Consider the following 13,107-nt stretch of genomic DNA (forward strand, 5'->3'; position numbering starts at 1 on the left):
CCTTACGGCCCGAGGTGCCCTTTACTGGGCACAGGGAGTGAGCCCTGCTGGGTTCCCCCCACCTTGGAATGGTGCTAGGGCTCCTGTCACAGCCTAGCAAACAGTGGCGGCTGGAGTCCCTGTCCTTCCCGGGCCACCATCCTGCCATGACCCCTGAGGCCACATGCATGCTGTCCACTGCCCGGCCCAGTGTCCTCAGGATGGCTGTGGGCCCCAGGAGATCAGGGTCCTGCCCCAGCTCAGCCACCAGTTCCCAGGTGCTCTGGTCTGTGCTGCATCTTCAGAGGAGGTGGCTCCCTCCCGGCGCAGAGGGCATGTCCCCCTCCGCTCTGCTCCGCGACACCCCCGTGTGAGTTTGCTGGAGCTGCCATAAACTTAGTCCCTGTGTGAGGCTAACACAGCAGTTGTGTACTGTCCCCCCATCCTGGAGGCTGAAGCCCGAGGTCCAGGCGTGGGCAGGTGGGGTCCCCCAGGGCCTCTCTGCATGTGTGTGGATGGCTGAGCTCTCCCTGGGTGCTCACAGGGTCGTCCCTCTGTGTGTGTCTGTGTCCTGATCTCCTCTTCTCATGAGGATCCCGGTCATACGGGATTAGGGCACCCCTCATATTACCTTAATCACCTCTTGAAAGTCCCCATCTCCAGATCCAGTCACATCCTGGGGTGCTGGGGGTCAGGGCTCCAACATAGGAATTTGGGGGACACAGCCCAGCCCATGACACTCACTGAGGAAGCGAAAGACTGTGCCAGGTGCTCATCACTCATCCATTGATTCCACAGATACTGGCCGAGTGCCCTATGCGGGCAGGGAGGGGTGGGCACAGTGATGGACAAGAGGGGCTCTTTCCTCAGGGGCTTCCAGAGTAGGAAGCCAGGGAAGATGGCCCAGAAGAGACAGGGAAACCAACAACCTAGACGTCAGGGGTCTGGGATCACCCTTGAGCCCTTTCTTCTCTTACATCCCACGTCTGAGTGCGAATCCAGCAAGCCCTGCCTCTAGAAGCAGGGCCACCGTCTGGTCCCCCAGCGTCAGGAGCCGGGCTCCTGCTTCCTGCTCAACCCCATTCCCTCTGGCTCTTCTCTGCACAGCACCCCAGGATCCCATCACATCTACACCGGGCCGAGCCGCGGCTGGCTCCAGACACATCTGCGGCTGCTCATTTCCACCAGAGTGAACACACAAGTCCCCACGATGGCCCAGAAGCCCCAACGTGGGGTGGCTAACATCCCCCGTCTGTCCTGGTCTCCCACGAATTGCCAGCACCCTGCCTCCGGCTCCCTCTCTAAACTACAAATACACTCCTGCCTCAGGGCCTTTGCACGGGAGGGGAGGGGGTCGGTGGGGGCGCTTTGTCTTCAGCCACGTGGCCCTCCCCCTCACTTTTTTTAAAGTCTTAAGGGTGGTCGCCTTTGACCACTTCATTAAAATTGTCCTCCTGACCTTCTCGGCCCCCATTCCCCCTCTGGGTTTCCCCCTAATCTGCAGATCATGTCATTGTCTTGTTTATTTTGCTTATTGTCTTTCTGTCTCGACTAGGACATAATCTCCACAAGGGCAGAGAGGCTCATCTGTTTTCCTCTGAGGCCCAGCATCCGCCGCGATGCCTGCTACTCAATCAGCAGTTCGCCAGGAATGTATCTGAATGACTGTCTTTCCTCAATGGCTAGCAAACATTTTCTGTAATGAGCCGGATAGTAAGTATTTCTGGCTGTGTGTGTCCTACAGTCTCTGTTGAAATTACCCACTCAGTCGCTGAAGAGCAAAGCAGTCAGTGGCAACCTGGGTGAGAATGGGTGTGGCTGTGTCCCAATAAAACTTTATTTACAAAAACAGGCAGGGGGCCGGAGTTGGCTCTGGGCTGCAGTTCACCAAGCCCTGGTTTATCTAGTGAGCCAGTGACTGACTCCGTCTCTCCACACCCTCTCCTGTCCTGGGCAGGTGCAGGGAGTGTATGCACCTCTCCCCATGTCTGTGCCATTCATGAACTTCCAAGGCCAGTAGGGCATGTGAAGCCTCTTGAGGCCCCAGGGAAGGGGCCAGTTAGGAACCGTTCTCCCGTAACCATAACTGTTCTCTGCAAATGGCAGAGGCCAGGCTCAGCAAGGTCAGTGGGCTCACAGGGCCCACAGTGGGGAGGCGTGGAGACCTGTCCCCCTCCCCTCCCTTCCTTACCTGACCTCCCTGCCCACGTGTACCAAGTGGCGCTTCCCAAACACCTGCCCTTTCCTCCCCTGGGACTCCACCTGAGTCCAAGTCCCCAGCCACCGTCCCATAGGAGGCCCAAGAACGCAGAGAAGGAAATGGGTGGAGTCACTTTGGAAAGCAATCCAGCCTTTCCTCGTGGAGCTGAGTCTGCTCACCCTGCGACCAGGCGGTTGGGCCCCAAGACCCTCTCATGCAGACTCACGTGAAAACAGGCACTCCAGGGTCCATGCAGCATCTCATGGCAAACATGCAAATGATCTGAATGTCCATCCGGAGACCGGTGCTGTCTACACACAGTCACGTCAGTGCAGCCGTGAATGTGAATGAACTGGGCACGCGCTTGCCAGCACAGCTGAGCCGCTCCAACTCAGCACGGTGAGGGAGACGGGACCTCGAGGGGCACCCCAGGTGGGCTCCTGAAACAGAAATATAAAATGGGAGCAAAGCCTGAGAGTTAGGTAGCGTGAACCAGCATGAACGTCTTAGTGTAGCCAGGGAGGTGGTGCCTAGGACGGAGGTTAGCCCCGAGGGGAAGGTGGATGCTGGGTGTTCAGGACCCGTTCCTGCTCCCTCTGTCCCCACTGGCCCTCCAGCCCCCATCCTGGCACCCCTTCTCCTCCATCTTTGCCGAGGGCTTTGCCTGCCTCCTGGGGCTTGGGGGGGACACGGGAGTAGGGGAGGTGGTCACTGGTCTCTGCCCCAGGACAGCTGGAGAGATGGCCAGAGGGATGTGGAGGGTGTGGGGAAGCAGAGGGCCTTTCGAACCCTGTCTTCCTTCTTATCCGACCTGAGAAATGCAGAAAATTTTTTAAAAAATAAGAAAAGTAAGGAGACACTACCCACCCCTGGCCCCATGAGTTACTCAGACCCCGAGTTTTCCACCATTTCCTGGAAATGCAACTAGCTGGTGGAAGTGGATCATCTGACCAAAGGCTAGGTAGGCCAGAGTGGCGCACCTCTGAGTTCCCAAGGGAGGTCACCCCCTGGCACCCTGCGGGCAGTGGGCAGATCGGGTTCTCCTCCCCAGCGTGAAGCACTCTGGAAACCCCAGCTCCACGTGGGATTCTTAGTTCTAACTTCTGTCCCGTGTGCAATGGGAGCCTCGTCGCTGGTCCCTCCACGGGGTTAGAACCCGGGCCTCTGGGTCCCTGCATCCCTGCCCCCATGGGAGAGCCCTTGCTTTCTCGCACCCCCAGTGATGCTCCTACAGGCTGTGTGCTGCATTCACGGACATTCTGAACACCCCGGACAGAGGGCTTGGTATAGTCTCTGCTTCATATGCTGAGAGTGGGCAACGTTCATTTACCGCTGGCTGCACCCTTGTGAGGTTGGTGCTCTCATCGCCCCAATGTTTATAGACAGGGGAACTGAGGACCAGAGACGGCAACTTATCTCCAAGTGCACAGCTAGAAGAGGACTCAGATCCAGCTGTCTGACTCCAGAGCCCAGGAGCTTTCCACTGGGCTTACTGCTCCCAGGGGCCCGGGGGACTGCCAGCAAAGGTTGTCAAATAAAATAAAGGATTCAGTGAATTGTGGCCGTGTCAGCATGGGAGAGAAGAGGGAAAGCCCATCTCAGCTTCTAGGAGCCTAACATAAGAAATGAGTAGTGTCCACTTTCTTCAATTCTTCATCCTGTGCGGTGTTTGGGGCGTACTAAAAATTATTTGTTATTTATCTGAATTCAAATTTACCTGGACATCTTGGTTTTTTTTTTTAAGATTTTATTTATTTATTCATGATAGACAGAGAGAGAGAGAGAGAGAGAGGCAGAGACACAGGCTCCATGCAGGGAGCCTGACGTGGGACTTGATCCCAGGTCTCCAGGATCGCACCCTGGGCCAAAGGCAGGCACCAAACTGCTGCGCCACCCAGGGATCCCTAACTGGACATCTTGTATTTTTATTGCTAAATCTGACAACCCGGCTGCCAGTTGAGGTTGGGAGCCACAAACAAGAGCTTGTGCCCCTAGACAAACTCTCCCAGACATGACATCTCAAGCCTTGGGGGCTGAGGTCTTTTCATCTGCCTGGTTGAGGGGCTGAGGTCTTTCCATCCATCTGGTTAGGGGGCTGAGGTCTCTCCATCTGTCTGGTTGGGGGATCAGCTCTCTCCATCCATCTGGTTGGGGGGGCTAGGCCTCGGCACCCACAGGCTGCCTGTTCTCCCTCCATGCTGCTCGGCAGGCTGCCCCTGCTTCACTTGACCCCAGACTTCACATACCCCCAGACACCCATGAAGGCTCCTGATCACTGCTGCTGTCTGGAGGGGGCAGGATCTCACTATCACCTCGTCCAAGGGTCCCCAGGGGGACTGGAGGCATGCTCCTCCCAACATTGTGAAGCAAAGGAGCCAGGATGGAGTGGGGAGTGGGGTGACCCCCAGACCCAGGTGCACTCCCAGCTCTGCCCTGGGTCCCCACGCCGCCAGAGCCAGGGCAATGTCGGGGAAGCGTGCTAACCGGGGCAGCCATCCTGAAGGGCAATTTCTCAATTCACGTCCTAATGCCAAAAGCATATCCTCTTTGACTCAGCATTTCTACTGCTGGGAACTTATGCGAAGGAAATGTTCCAACGGGGCACAAAGAAAGATGATGGTTCAGGGGTGTTCAGAGGTTTCGGGGGTGTTTAAGGGTGCTCCTCCCGGGGTGGGTCAGAATAGCTGGAAACCGCCAGCAGCCTGAGCGCCTCTCAATACCCGTAGGATCCTCACAATCTGTGTGATGGAATCGCATGCCAACTTTAAAGACGATCTCGTGGATCTCTGTGTGTGGACCTGGGATGGTACCTGCCATCTGCTTTCGAATTAAAAAGGTAAGGAACACAAGAGGAAACATCCTGTTTTCCTATGTTTGCACCTCTGTGTGCATGTGCATGTGTGTGTGTGTGTGTGTGTGTGTGTGTCCTAACGCTGGAAGAATGTGAAGGAAGCATGTTCGGCAAGATGACAAATGTAGTGTGGCAGGACTGCTGGTTTTCCCCCAATGAGCACTATCCCACAATTTTTAGCTGAGCCCATGGCTCACCTTAATAAAGACCATATAACCTAGCTTCTCTTGTAGCTAAATGGGGTCATGTTACAAACAATGGGAGATTAAAAAAGAAAGAAAGAAGGAAGGAAGGAAGGAAGGAAGGGAGAAAGGAAGGAAGGAAGGAAGGAAGGAAGGAAGGAAGGAAGGAAGGAAGGAAGGAAGGAAGGAAGGACACACTGCGGCTTCCAGAAATCTTCCTTAAAGTTATGTGGCGTGCACTGGCGTGCACCTTCTTCATCCCCTCTTCCATCCTGCTGGCTGGAATGTAGAGGTGATGGCTGGAGCTCCAGGTGTCATCCTGGACCAAAAAGTCACAGGAGGATCATGCCTCCAGGGTGATGGCTCAGGGAACAGAAAGGGGCCTCAATCTTTGAAGGCTTTGTAAGACAGGACCACCTCCCATCCCGCTTCTAGACTTTCACATGAAAGAGAAGCCAATTTCTACCTTGTTGAAACCACTGCGGTCTGGCGGGTTGTCTGTTACTCAGCCGGACCTAACCTGACCACTCCAAGTAGATTCTTGAGCTGATATGATCTCTCGGGATTTAAAGTCTCTTTTTAAATTGTTTTCTGGTTCTTTGAAGTTAGTGCTTTGAACATTTATGCAACATTTGCATAGTTTTTTTTTTTTTAACTTCATTTCAAAGCAAGTAAGGAACAAATGAGTGGACGCATCCACTTACGACGCACCAAGCAGTGCCCTAAAACCTGCGTGCAGCATCCTGTTTAGCCCTTGCAGCAGCCCTACAGGATGCGTCCCCTGCCCCAGCTCAAGAAGGGAAGCTCACAACATGAGGAGAGCTTGAGTCTCTTGTTCCGAGGTCTCTGCTCATCAGGGGCAGCACGCGGGCAGCCTGGCCCTGAACCCACTACTGTGAGCACGACTCCACCGGCCACCAAGGCCCTCCTGCCTCAGAGGCCACCCCACCCCCACCCACCGTCTCCTCTCCCACCACCTAAGGCTTTTACCTGGAGCTGGCCCAGAGGACACCTGGGCTGACCTTGCTGTGGCTGCTGAGACAGGGGCTGGGGCACGGGGGTTGGTTGCACTCTTTCTCCTCTTCATTCACTCCCCAAATAGTTGTGAGTGCCCACCAGGAGCCTGGCTCTGTGCCTGGTGACCCTAGCCCAGGAAATCGGAGACACCTGCCCTGGGGAGTGACCCATGATCTGGCATCTGAAGCCAGAATAAGAATCACCTGAGCAAAGACGGGGGGCAGGAGTGGATATGCTAACCAGAGGCAATGGTGTGTGCAAAGACCCTTGGCAGGAGGAACTTGCTGGGCACCCACATACACATCCTGTCATTCCATGGCCACCATGGCCTTTCTTCTCCCCGTCCATTAGCTCTGCAACCTGTTGAAGGTGAGAGACACAGCGAAGGGGGGCTCTTTGCACTATTGTCCCCCTGCTCTGGCCACTGTAGATGGAAGGGCCCTGCTTCAGATCCTCTGCCTTGCTGGGGCCCAGAGCTCCCCAGTAGGGGCCCCAGATTCCTGCCTTGGGCATGACCTGGGCCCCCTTTAGCCTGAGTGCCACTGAATCCAAATTCCTATTTTAAAATGTCACATACAGCACCCCTGTCTTGTTCCAATTCAACTCTACCATCAGATACACCATCCTTCTCATGAAGCCGTGCTGCCCCGACTTGCTGAAATGCTCCTCTGACCCATGCTCTGCCTCTGCATCCCTCACAGGCTCCCTATTGCCCTCTGTCTGAACTGCGGGCCCCTGCTGCCTCAGAGGGTTGGAGCCGGGCAGTCATCCCGCACGAGGCCTCTCCTGCCAGGTCTCCCTGAATCTCAGATGTCCACCAGCCCCCAAGGGAGGGAGCGAGCCTCTCGGTCTGTGCACTCAGCAGCAGTTTCAAAAGAGTTTGTTTTACTTTCAAAACAGATTGTATCGAGCGTCCGGATGACCAGTGGGTCTGGGGCCAGCACGGAGGGAAGAGGTATGACCAGTGGGCACACCGAGTCCACCTCATGGATGGGCAGTGCCCGGGGGAGCTTGGCCGGGCCCCCAGCGGCAGGTGGTGCTCCTGGTCGGTCCACCCCAGCTGAGGGCAGCAGAGGCTGAGTCTCTGGGCTCCCCGAGGGTTCCACTCACCCTGGGCCGTTGCTGTGGAAGCAGTGATGACTCACTCCATGCCCGGTCTGCACAGCACCCTCCAGGGCTCTCTTGGACAGATCTCTCACTTCATCCTCCCCATCCCGCGGCAGTCAAGCCACAGCATGCTGACCTGGGCACGCCGCCTACATTTCCCAGGCTCCCTTGCAACAAGTCATGGTGGCCACGAATGAGTTCTGACCAAGACAGTGTGAGGAAGTGCGGCTTCCCCTCCTCCTTCGCCACCTGGGACCCGAGGAAGAAGCCACTTGCTGAGGGCAGCTGAGCAGAGGAGTTAAGGGAGCACCGATAACCCCAGGCTGCCTATCTGGCCTTTTGGGAAAAAATTCATTTTGAGATCGAGCCACTGTGCGCTCCGGTCTCCTTGTTACACAGCTGTGTACTGACTCATATAGTGTTGCTGAGGCTTCGTGCTGGGCCGCTCACATCTTTCAACACCACACAGTCCACCTTTGGTTTTGTTACCTTGGCTGATGGATCCTGAAGTAACTTGCCAACAAAGTGAGCGTGCCACAGGCTGCCATGCCCCATGACTTGGCCGGCCCAGGGCTCTCTGTACCCAGCCCAGGACCTGGCCCGAGGCAGGTGACCGGCATGGCCTGGGAGCCCCAGAGCGTGGGCCTGAGGAAAGACACCAGCATTGATTGAGTGCCGAAAGGTGCAGGGTGCCAGGCCATGCACCTTTCCGTGTGGTCTTGATTCATTTTATTACTTATCATTTAGGATCTCGTACAGAGTCATTTATTTATTTACATACAAGGGGTGGGACACGGGGCCAGGCACTTTCTAAATTGTCTATGTTCTTTTACAACAACTTTTGGCAACTTTACTGTGGGATAATTCACATGCCCTACAATGTACCCATTTGAAATGTATGTGCGGTTCAGTGGTGTGTAGTAAATGGAGAGCCGTGCATCCGTCATCATGATCAATGCCAGGACATGTTCATTACCACCAAAGAAACCCTACGCTCCTTAGCCACACCCTCAAGATCCCCCACTTTACCACCCACTCCCACCCCCTGTCTCTGTGGATTTGCCTATTCGGACTTTGCATATAAGGGGAGTCACACAGTATGCATCCTCTCACCCAACATAATGTTTCCGAGGCTCGTCCTTGTTGTAATATATGTCAGGGTCAGTAATCCCTTGCTTTTTTAGAGCTGAACAATATTCGCTTGTATGGATACACCACATTTTCTTTACCCATTTGTTGGTCGGTGGCCACTCAGGTTATTTTCACTCTTTGGCTGTTAGGAGTAGTACAGCTATGAGCATTTACACAAAAGCTTTTGTGCGAATGTATGTTTTCACTTCTCGAGTCTGTCTCCAGGTGTGGAATTGCCGGGTCCTGTGGCAACTCTCTGTCTAGCCAATTAGATTTATTTTAGCACCACGACTGTGAAGGCAGCGGTGAGGAGGGAGAGGCCAGACCAGCTTGGGCTTTGGTTCTGGCTCCACCATTCATGGGCTGGGTGGCCCTGGTCATGACCCTGGGCAGCTCCAAGCCTGCCTTTGCTCAGCAGGAACATTGGTGGGGGGGGAGGTGGCAACTGCCACATTGCCGAAGGGTTCTGTTGTCATGACCTAGCACACAGGGGTGCTCTCTGAAGGCCAACCCTTTTCTTCAGGATGAGAAAAGGTAGCAGGGACAGTATGGAAAGAGGCATCAAGATTCACACACACCCCACCCCTCAGCATGATCCTGAAATCTGTCTCTTAATCCCTGCTAGGGATATGCAGAGCCACCCACTGGCCCCTGCCTCCCCATTTCAACCCCAAGCTTCTACCTTGTGGCCCCGGGTTACTTGTTGAGGGGCTCCAGAGCCCTCAACCCTCTCCCATGGTCTATGCAGCAGCCCCAGTTTCCCTCCGAGGGGAGCAGCTGAGCCCCGCCCATCAGGGACTCTGTCCTCCCCCTACCCCCAGCTCACCCGCCCCTCTCCGTTTTTCCAAGTGACCTTAGCCCCGCTGTGACATTGGAAGGGACGTCGGCCTGTGTGGGTGGCAATTGGTATGTGGACCCAAGGCCTTCGGCACCTCTCAAAGGCCTGCATGGCCCCTGAACACCTCTGATGGACCTGCCCCAACCTGGCCACCTCAGGCATAACCCAGCCAACACTGCCTGGGCAGCACCTCACCTGGGTCATCCACCTTCGACCCCATTCAGATCCTGTGAAGCAGGCACTACCATTCTTCTTACTTTGCAGATGGGGAAACCAAGGCACACAAAGGGAACAAAATCCTCTCTAGGTCCCATGGGGGAGAATTCAAACCCATGCCCAGAGGCTGCTCAGATTGGCCTTTACAACTCACAGCACCTCCCAGGACCAGCACCCCAAGCACCCTGGGGACTCCACAGGTGGGATGGGCCCTTTTTGAGGTACTGGGCACCTGCAGACCAGCCGATCACCCCACCACCACAGACAACCTTGGATGCCCTGAGGAGGGAGAGCCCCATGGAGCCCAGGCAGCACCCAGGCATCTGTGCAGGGCCTGTGGCTTCACTCTCCAGGCCTGGTATTCTGGTACTGCCTTGTGCTCGAGGAATGGCAGGGCAAGCTAAAGCTCTGTACACAGAGGACAAGGCCCAAGGAGCTCCGGGCCAGTGGGGCCCCCAGGGATGCAATGAGAATAGTGCCCTTAGAGTTGTACAGTGTATAACCTGCACACCCACAGTGGTGGCCTTGGGAGGACCCAGTGCTGACACAAGGGCAGATGGGCTAGGAGACCTTCATGAGCCCTGTGGGCTTGCACACCGGCTCTTGGAGAAAAGTGCTGCCACCTTGGTCTTCTTGAGAGTCTCAGTGCTTTATGCCCCCACTGGGCTGGCCAGAATGTGGAACTAAGGAGGGGCACAGGCCAGTCGGGAGCTGGCCCCCACTATGCCCTTCTCTGGCACTCAAGGTGAGGTGGGCTGTAAAGTAACACTATAGTAATTCTAATTAGCCTTAAAAAGATTAGGTACATATACTACAATTCCCAGAGTAACCACGTGCACAGAAAGAAATACAGAAAGCCAATAGGTCAGCTAAAATGGGGTATTTTTTTTTAATTTCAAATAATCCAAAGGCATGCAGAGAAAGAACAAAGAAATAAAAATTAGAATGGACCAGTATTAATCATTAATATCCTAAAAACACCAATTAAAAGTAAAAGGTGGAAGATAATGGATAAAAATAGCAAGACCCAATTATGTGCTGCCTACAAGAGATTCATTTTAAATGTAAAGACACAGATAGGTTGAAAGCAAATAAATTGAAAAAGATACACCATGAAAACAATAAGCATCAGGTATGGTTATATTAATATTAATTAAGATTTATATTAAGAGCAGACTTCAAGACAGAAAGTATTATCAGACATAAAGGAAACATTTGTTGTAATACAAGGCATGATTAACCAGGAGGACATGACAATTATCAGTTTTTATGTGCATAGTAATAAGACCTCAAAATGCATGAGGCAAAATTGACAGGATCAAGGGAAGAAATAAACAATTTCACAATCATAAAAGGGAGATTTTAACACCCCTCCCTCAGCAATCAATAGAACAAATATACAAAAAAAACCAGTAAAGACATGGAAGGTACAAACAACAGTATTAGTCACTTTGATCTAATGATATTTATAGAACACTACGCTCAGTGACTAAAAAGTACATATTCTTTTAACTGCACTTTCGTCAAGATAAACCATATGCTGGGCCATAAACCAAGTCTCAGCAAATTTTAAATGATAGAAATCATGCAGAGTATGTGCTCTGACAACTCAATCTCATTGGAAATTAATAATGAGACATCTAGGAAAATCCCAAAATCTATAAATGATTCATGAATCTACAAATGACTCATGAATGAAAAATGAAATCCAAAGAGAAATTTAAAACTAATTTGAATTGAATGATAATGCAAATATATCAAAATCTGTGGGATGTAGCAAAAACAGTGGTTACGGGGAAATTTAGAACTTTAAATACTTATCTTAGAAAGCAAAAGTAGGGATCCCTGGGTGGCGCAGCGGTTTGGCGCCTGCCTTTGGCCCAGGGCGTGATCCTGGAGACCCGGGATCGAATCCCACATCAGGCTCCCGGTGCATGGAGCCTGCTTCTCCCTCTGCCTGTGTCTCTGCGCCTCTCTCTCTCTCTCTGTGACTATCATAAATAAAAAAAAAATAAAAAAAAAAAGAAAGCAAAAGTAATCTAAAATCAATTACCCAAAGATCCACCTTGAATAGCAAGAAAAAGGAGACCAAAGCAAATCCAAATGAAGAAAAAGGAAATAATAACAAAAGCAAGAACCGATAAAATAGAAAACAGACACCCAAAATGGGGGCGGGGGGAGCCAAAAACGCGTTCTTTAAGAGCAAGAAAGTTCATGAACTCCTAGCCACCTGTTGAAGTAAATGAGAGAGAGAGAGAGAGAGAGAGAGAACACAAATATCGGTACCAGCATCAGAAATTGAAAGAATATTATTACCACAGATTCTACAGACTCTTAAAGGTTATCGCTTCTTTATACCAATGAAATCGGCAACTTAAATGAGCAAATTTTTAGAAAAATCAAATTTAATAAATTGATAGGAGAGGACACATTGCCCAAATCATTTTATAAGACCAGCACAATCTTATTACAAAAATGTGACGAAGACACTTTTTAAAAATAAAATTGTAGGCCAACATTCCTCCTGAATACAGACACAAAAATCCTTTAAATATGTTAGTAAGTCAAATCCCACAATATACAAAAATAGCAGTGCATCAGGAGTAAGTCAGGCTTAACCCAGGAATGCAAAGTTTGCTAAATATTTGAGATACAATTCATAATATTAACCACATAAATCTCATAAATTTTAAAATAGCTATGGAAAAAGCATATGATCAAATTTTATGCCTATTAATAATAAAACAACTTCAATAAACTAAGGTAGTAGGGAAAGTCCCCAAACTGATTTAAAAAAAAAAGTGTCTACAAAAACCCTGTAGTCAACAATATAATTAATGATGAGCCTGGAATTTCTTTTCCTTAAGATCAAGGAAAAGCTAAAGGTGGCTACTTTCAGAATGTCCGCTCAACAGCATATTGGCAATCCTAGCCACTGCAATAAGGGAGGAAAAACCTATAAAAGGACTAAAAATTATAATCGAAGAAATAAAACTGTTTCTAGTTGCCACTGACATGATTACACAGAAGACCCCAGGGAACCTACTAAATGTGCTCTGACATGGATAGGAGCAAATGATTGATAAACACAATTTCTTTTTTTTAAAAGTCTACTTAGAACAATAACTCTCCCTCAAAAAAAAAAACAAACAAACAAAACCATAAATACTTAGAAACAATCTAAGAAAAGGCAACCAAGACCCCATACTGAAAATTAAAAAACATTACTGAGAGAAATTTAAGAAAGCCTGGAAATACACCTAGAAAATACACCTAGGCATCTATACTTAGTTAATGCATGACACTGGAGTCGAGAATATACAGTAAGGGAAGGACAGTCTCCTCAACAAATGATGTTGAGAAAACTGGACAGACACATGGAAAAGAATGAAGCAGGACCACTATCTCACACCATACACAAAGACTAACTTAAACAGATAAAAGATTTAAACATAAGACCTGAAACCATAAACCTCTGAGAAGAAGATAGGTGGTAAGTTCCTTGACATGGGTCTTGGTAATGATCTTTTGAGTCTGACGCCAACAGCAAGAGCAACAAGAGCAAAATAAACAAGCAAAATAAACT

Source organism: Canis lupus, chromosome 18, assembly GCF_011100685.1.
Source record: "Canis lupus familiaris isolate Mischka breed German Shepherd chromosome 18, alternate assembly UU_Cfam_GSD_1.0, whole genome shotgun sequence".
NCBI classification, from domain to species: Eukaryota; Metazoa; Chordata; class Mammalia; order Carnivora; family Canidae; genus Canis; species Canis lupus.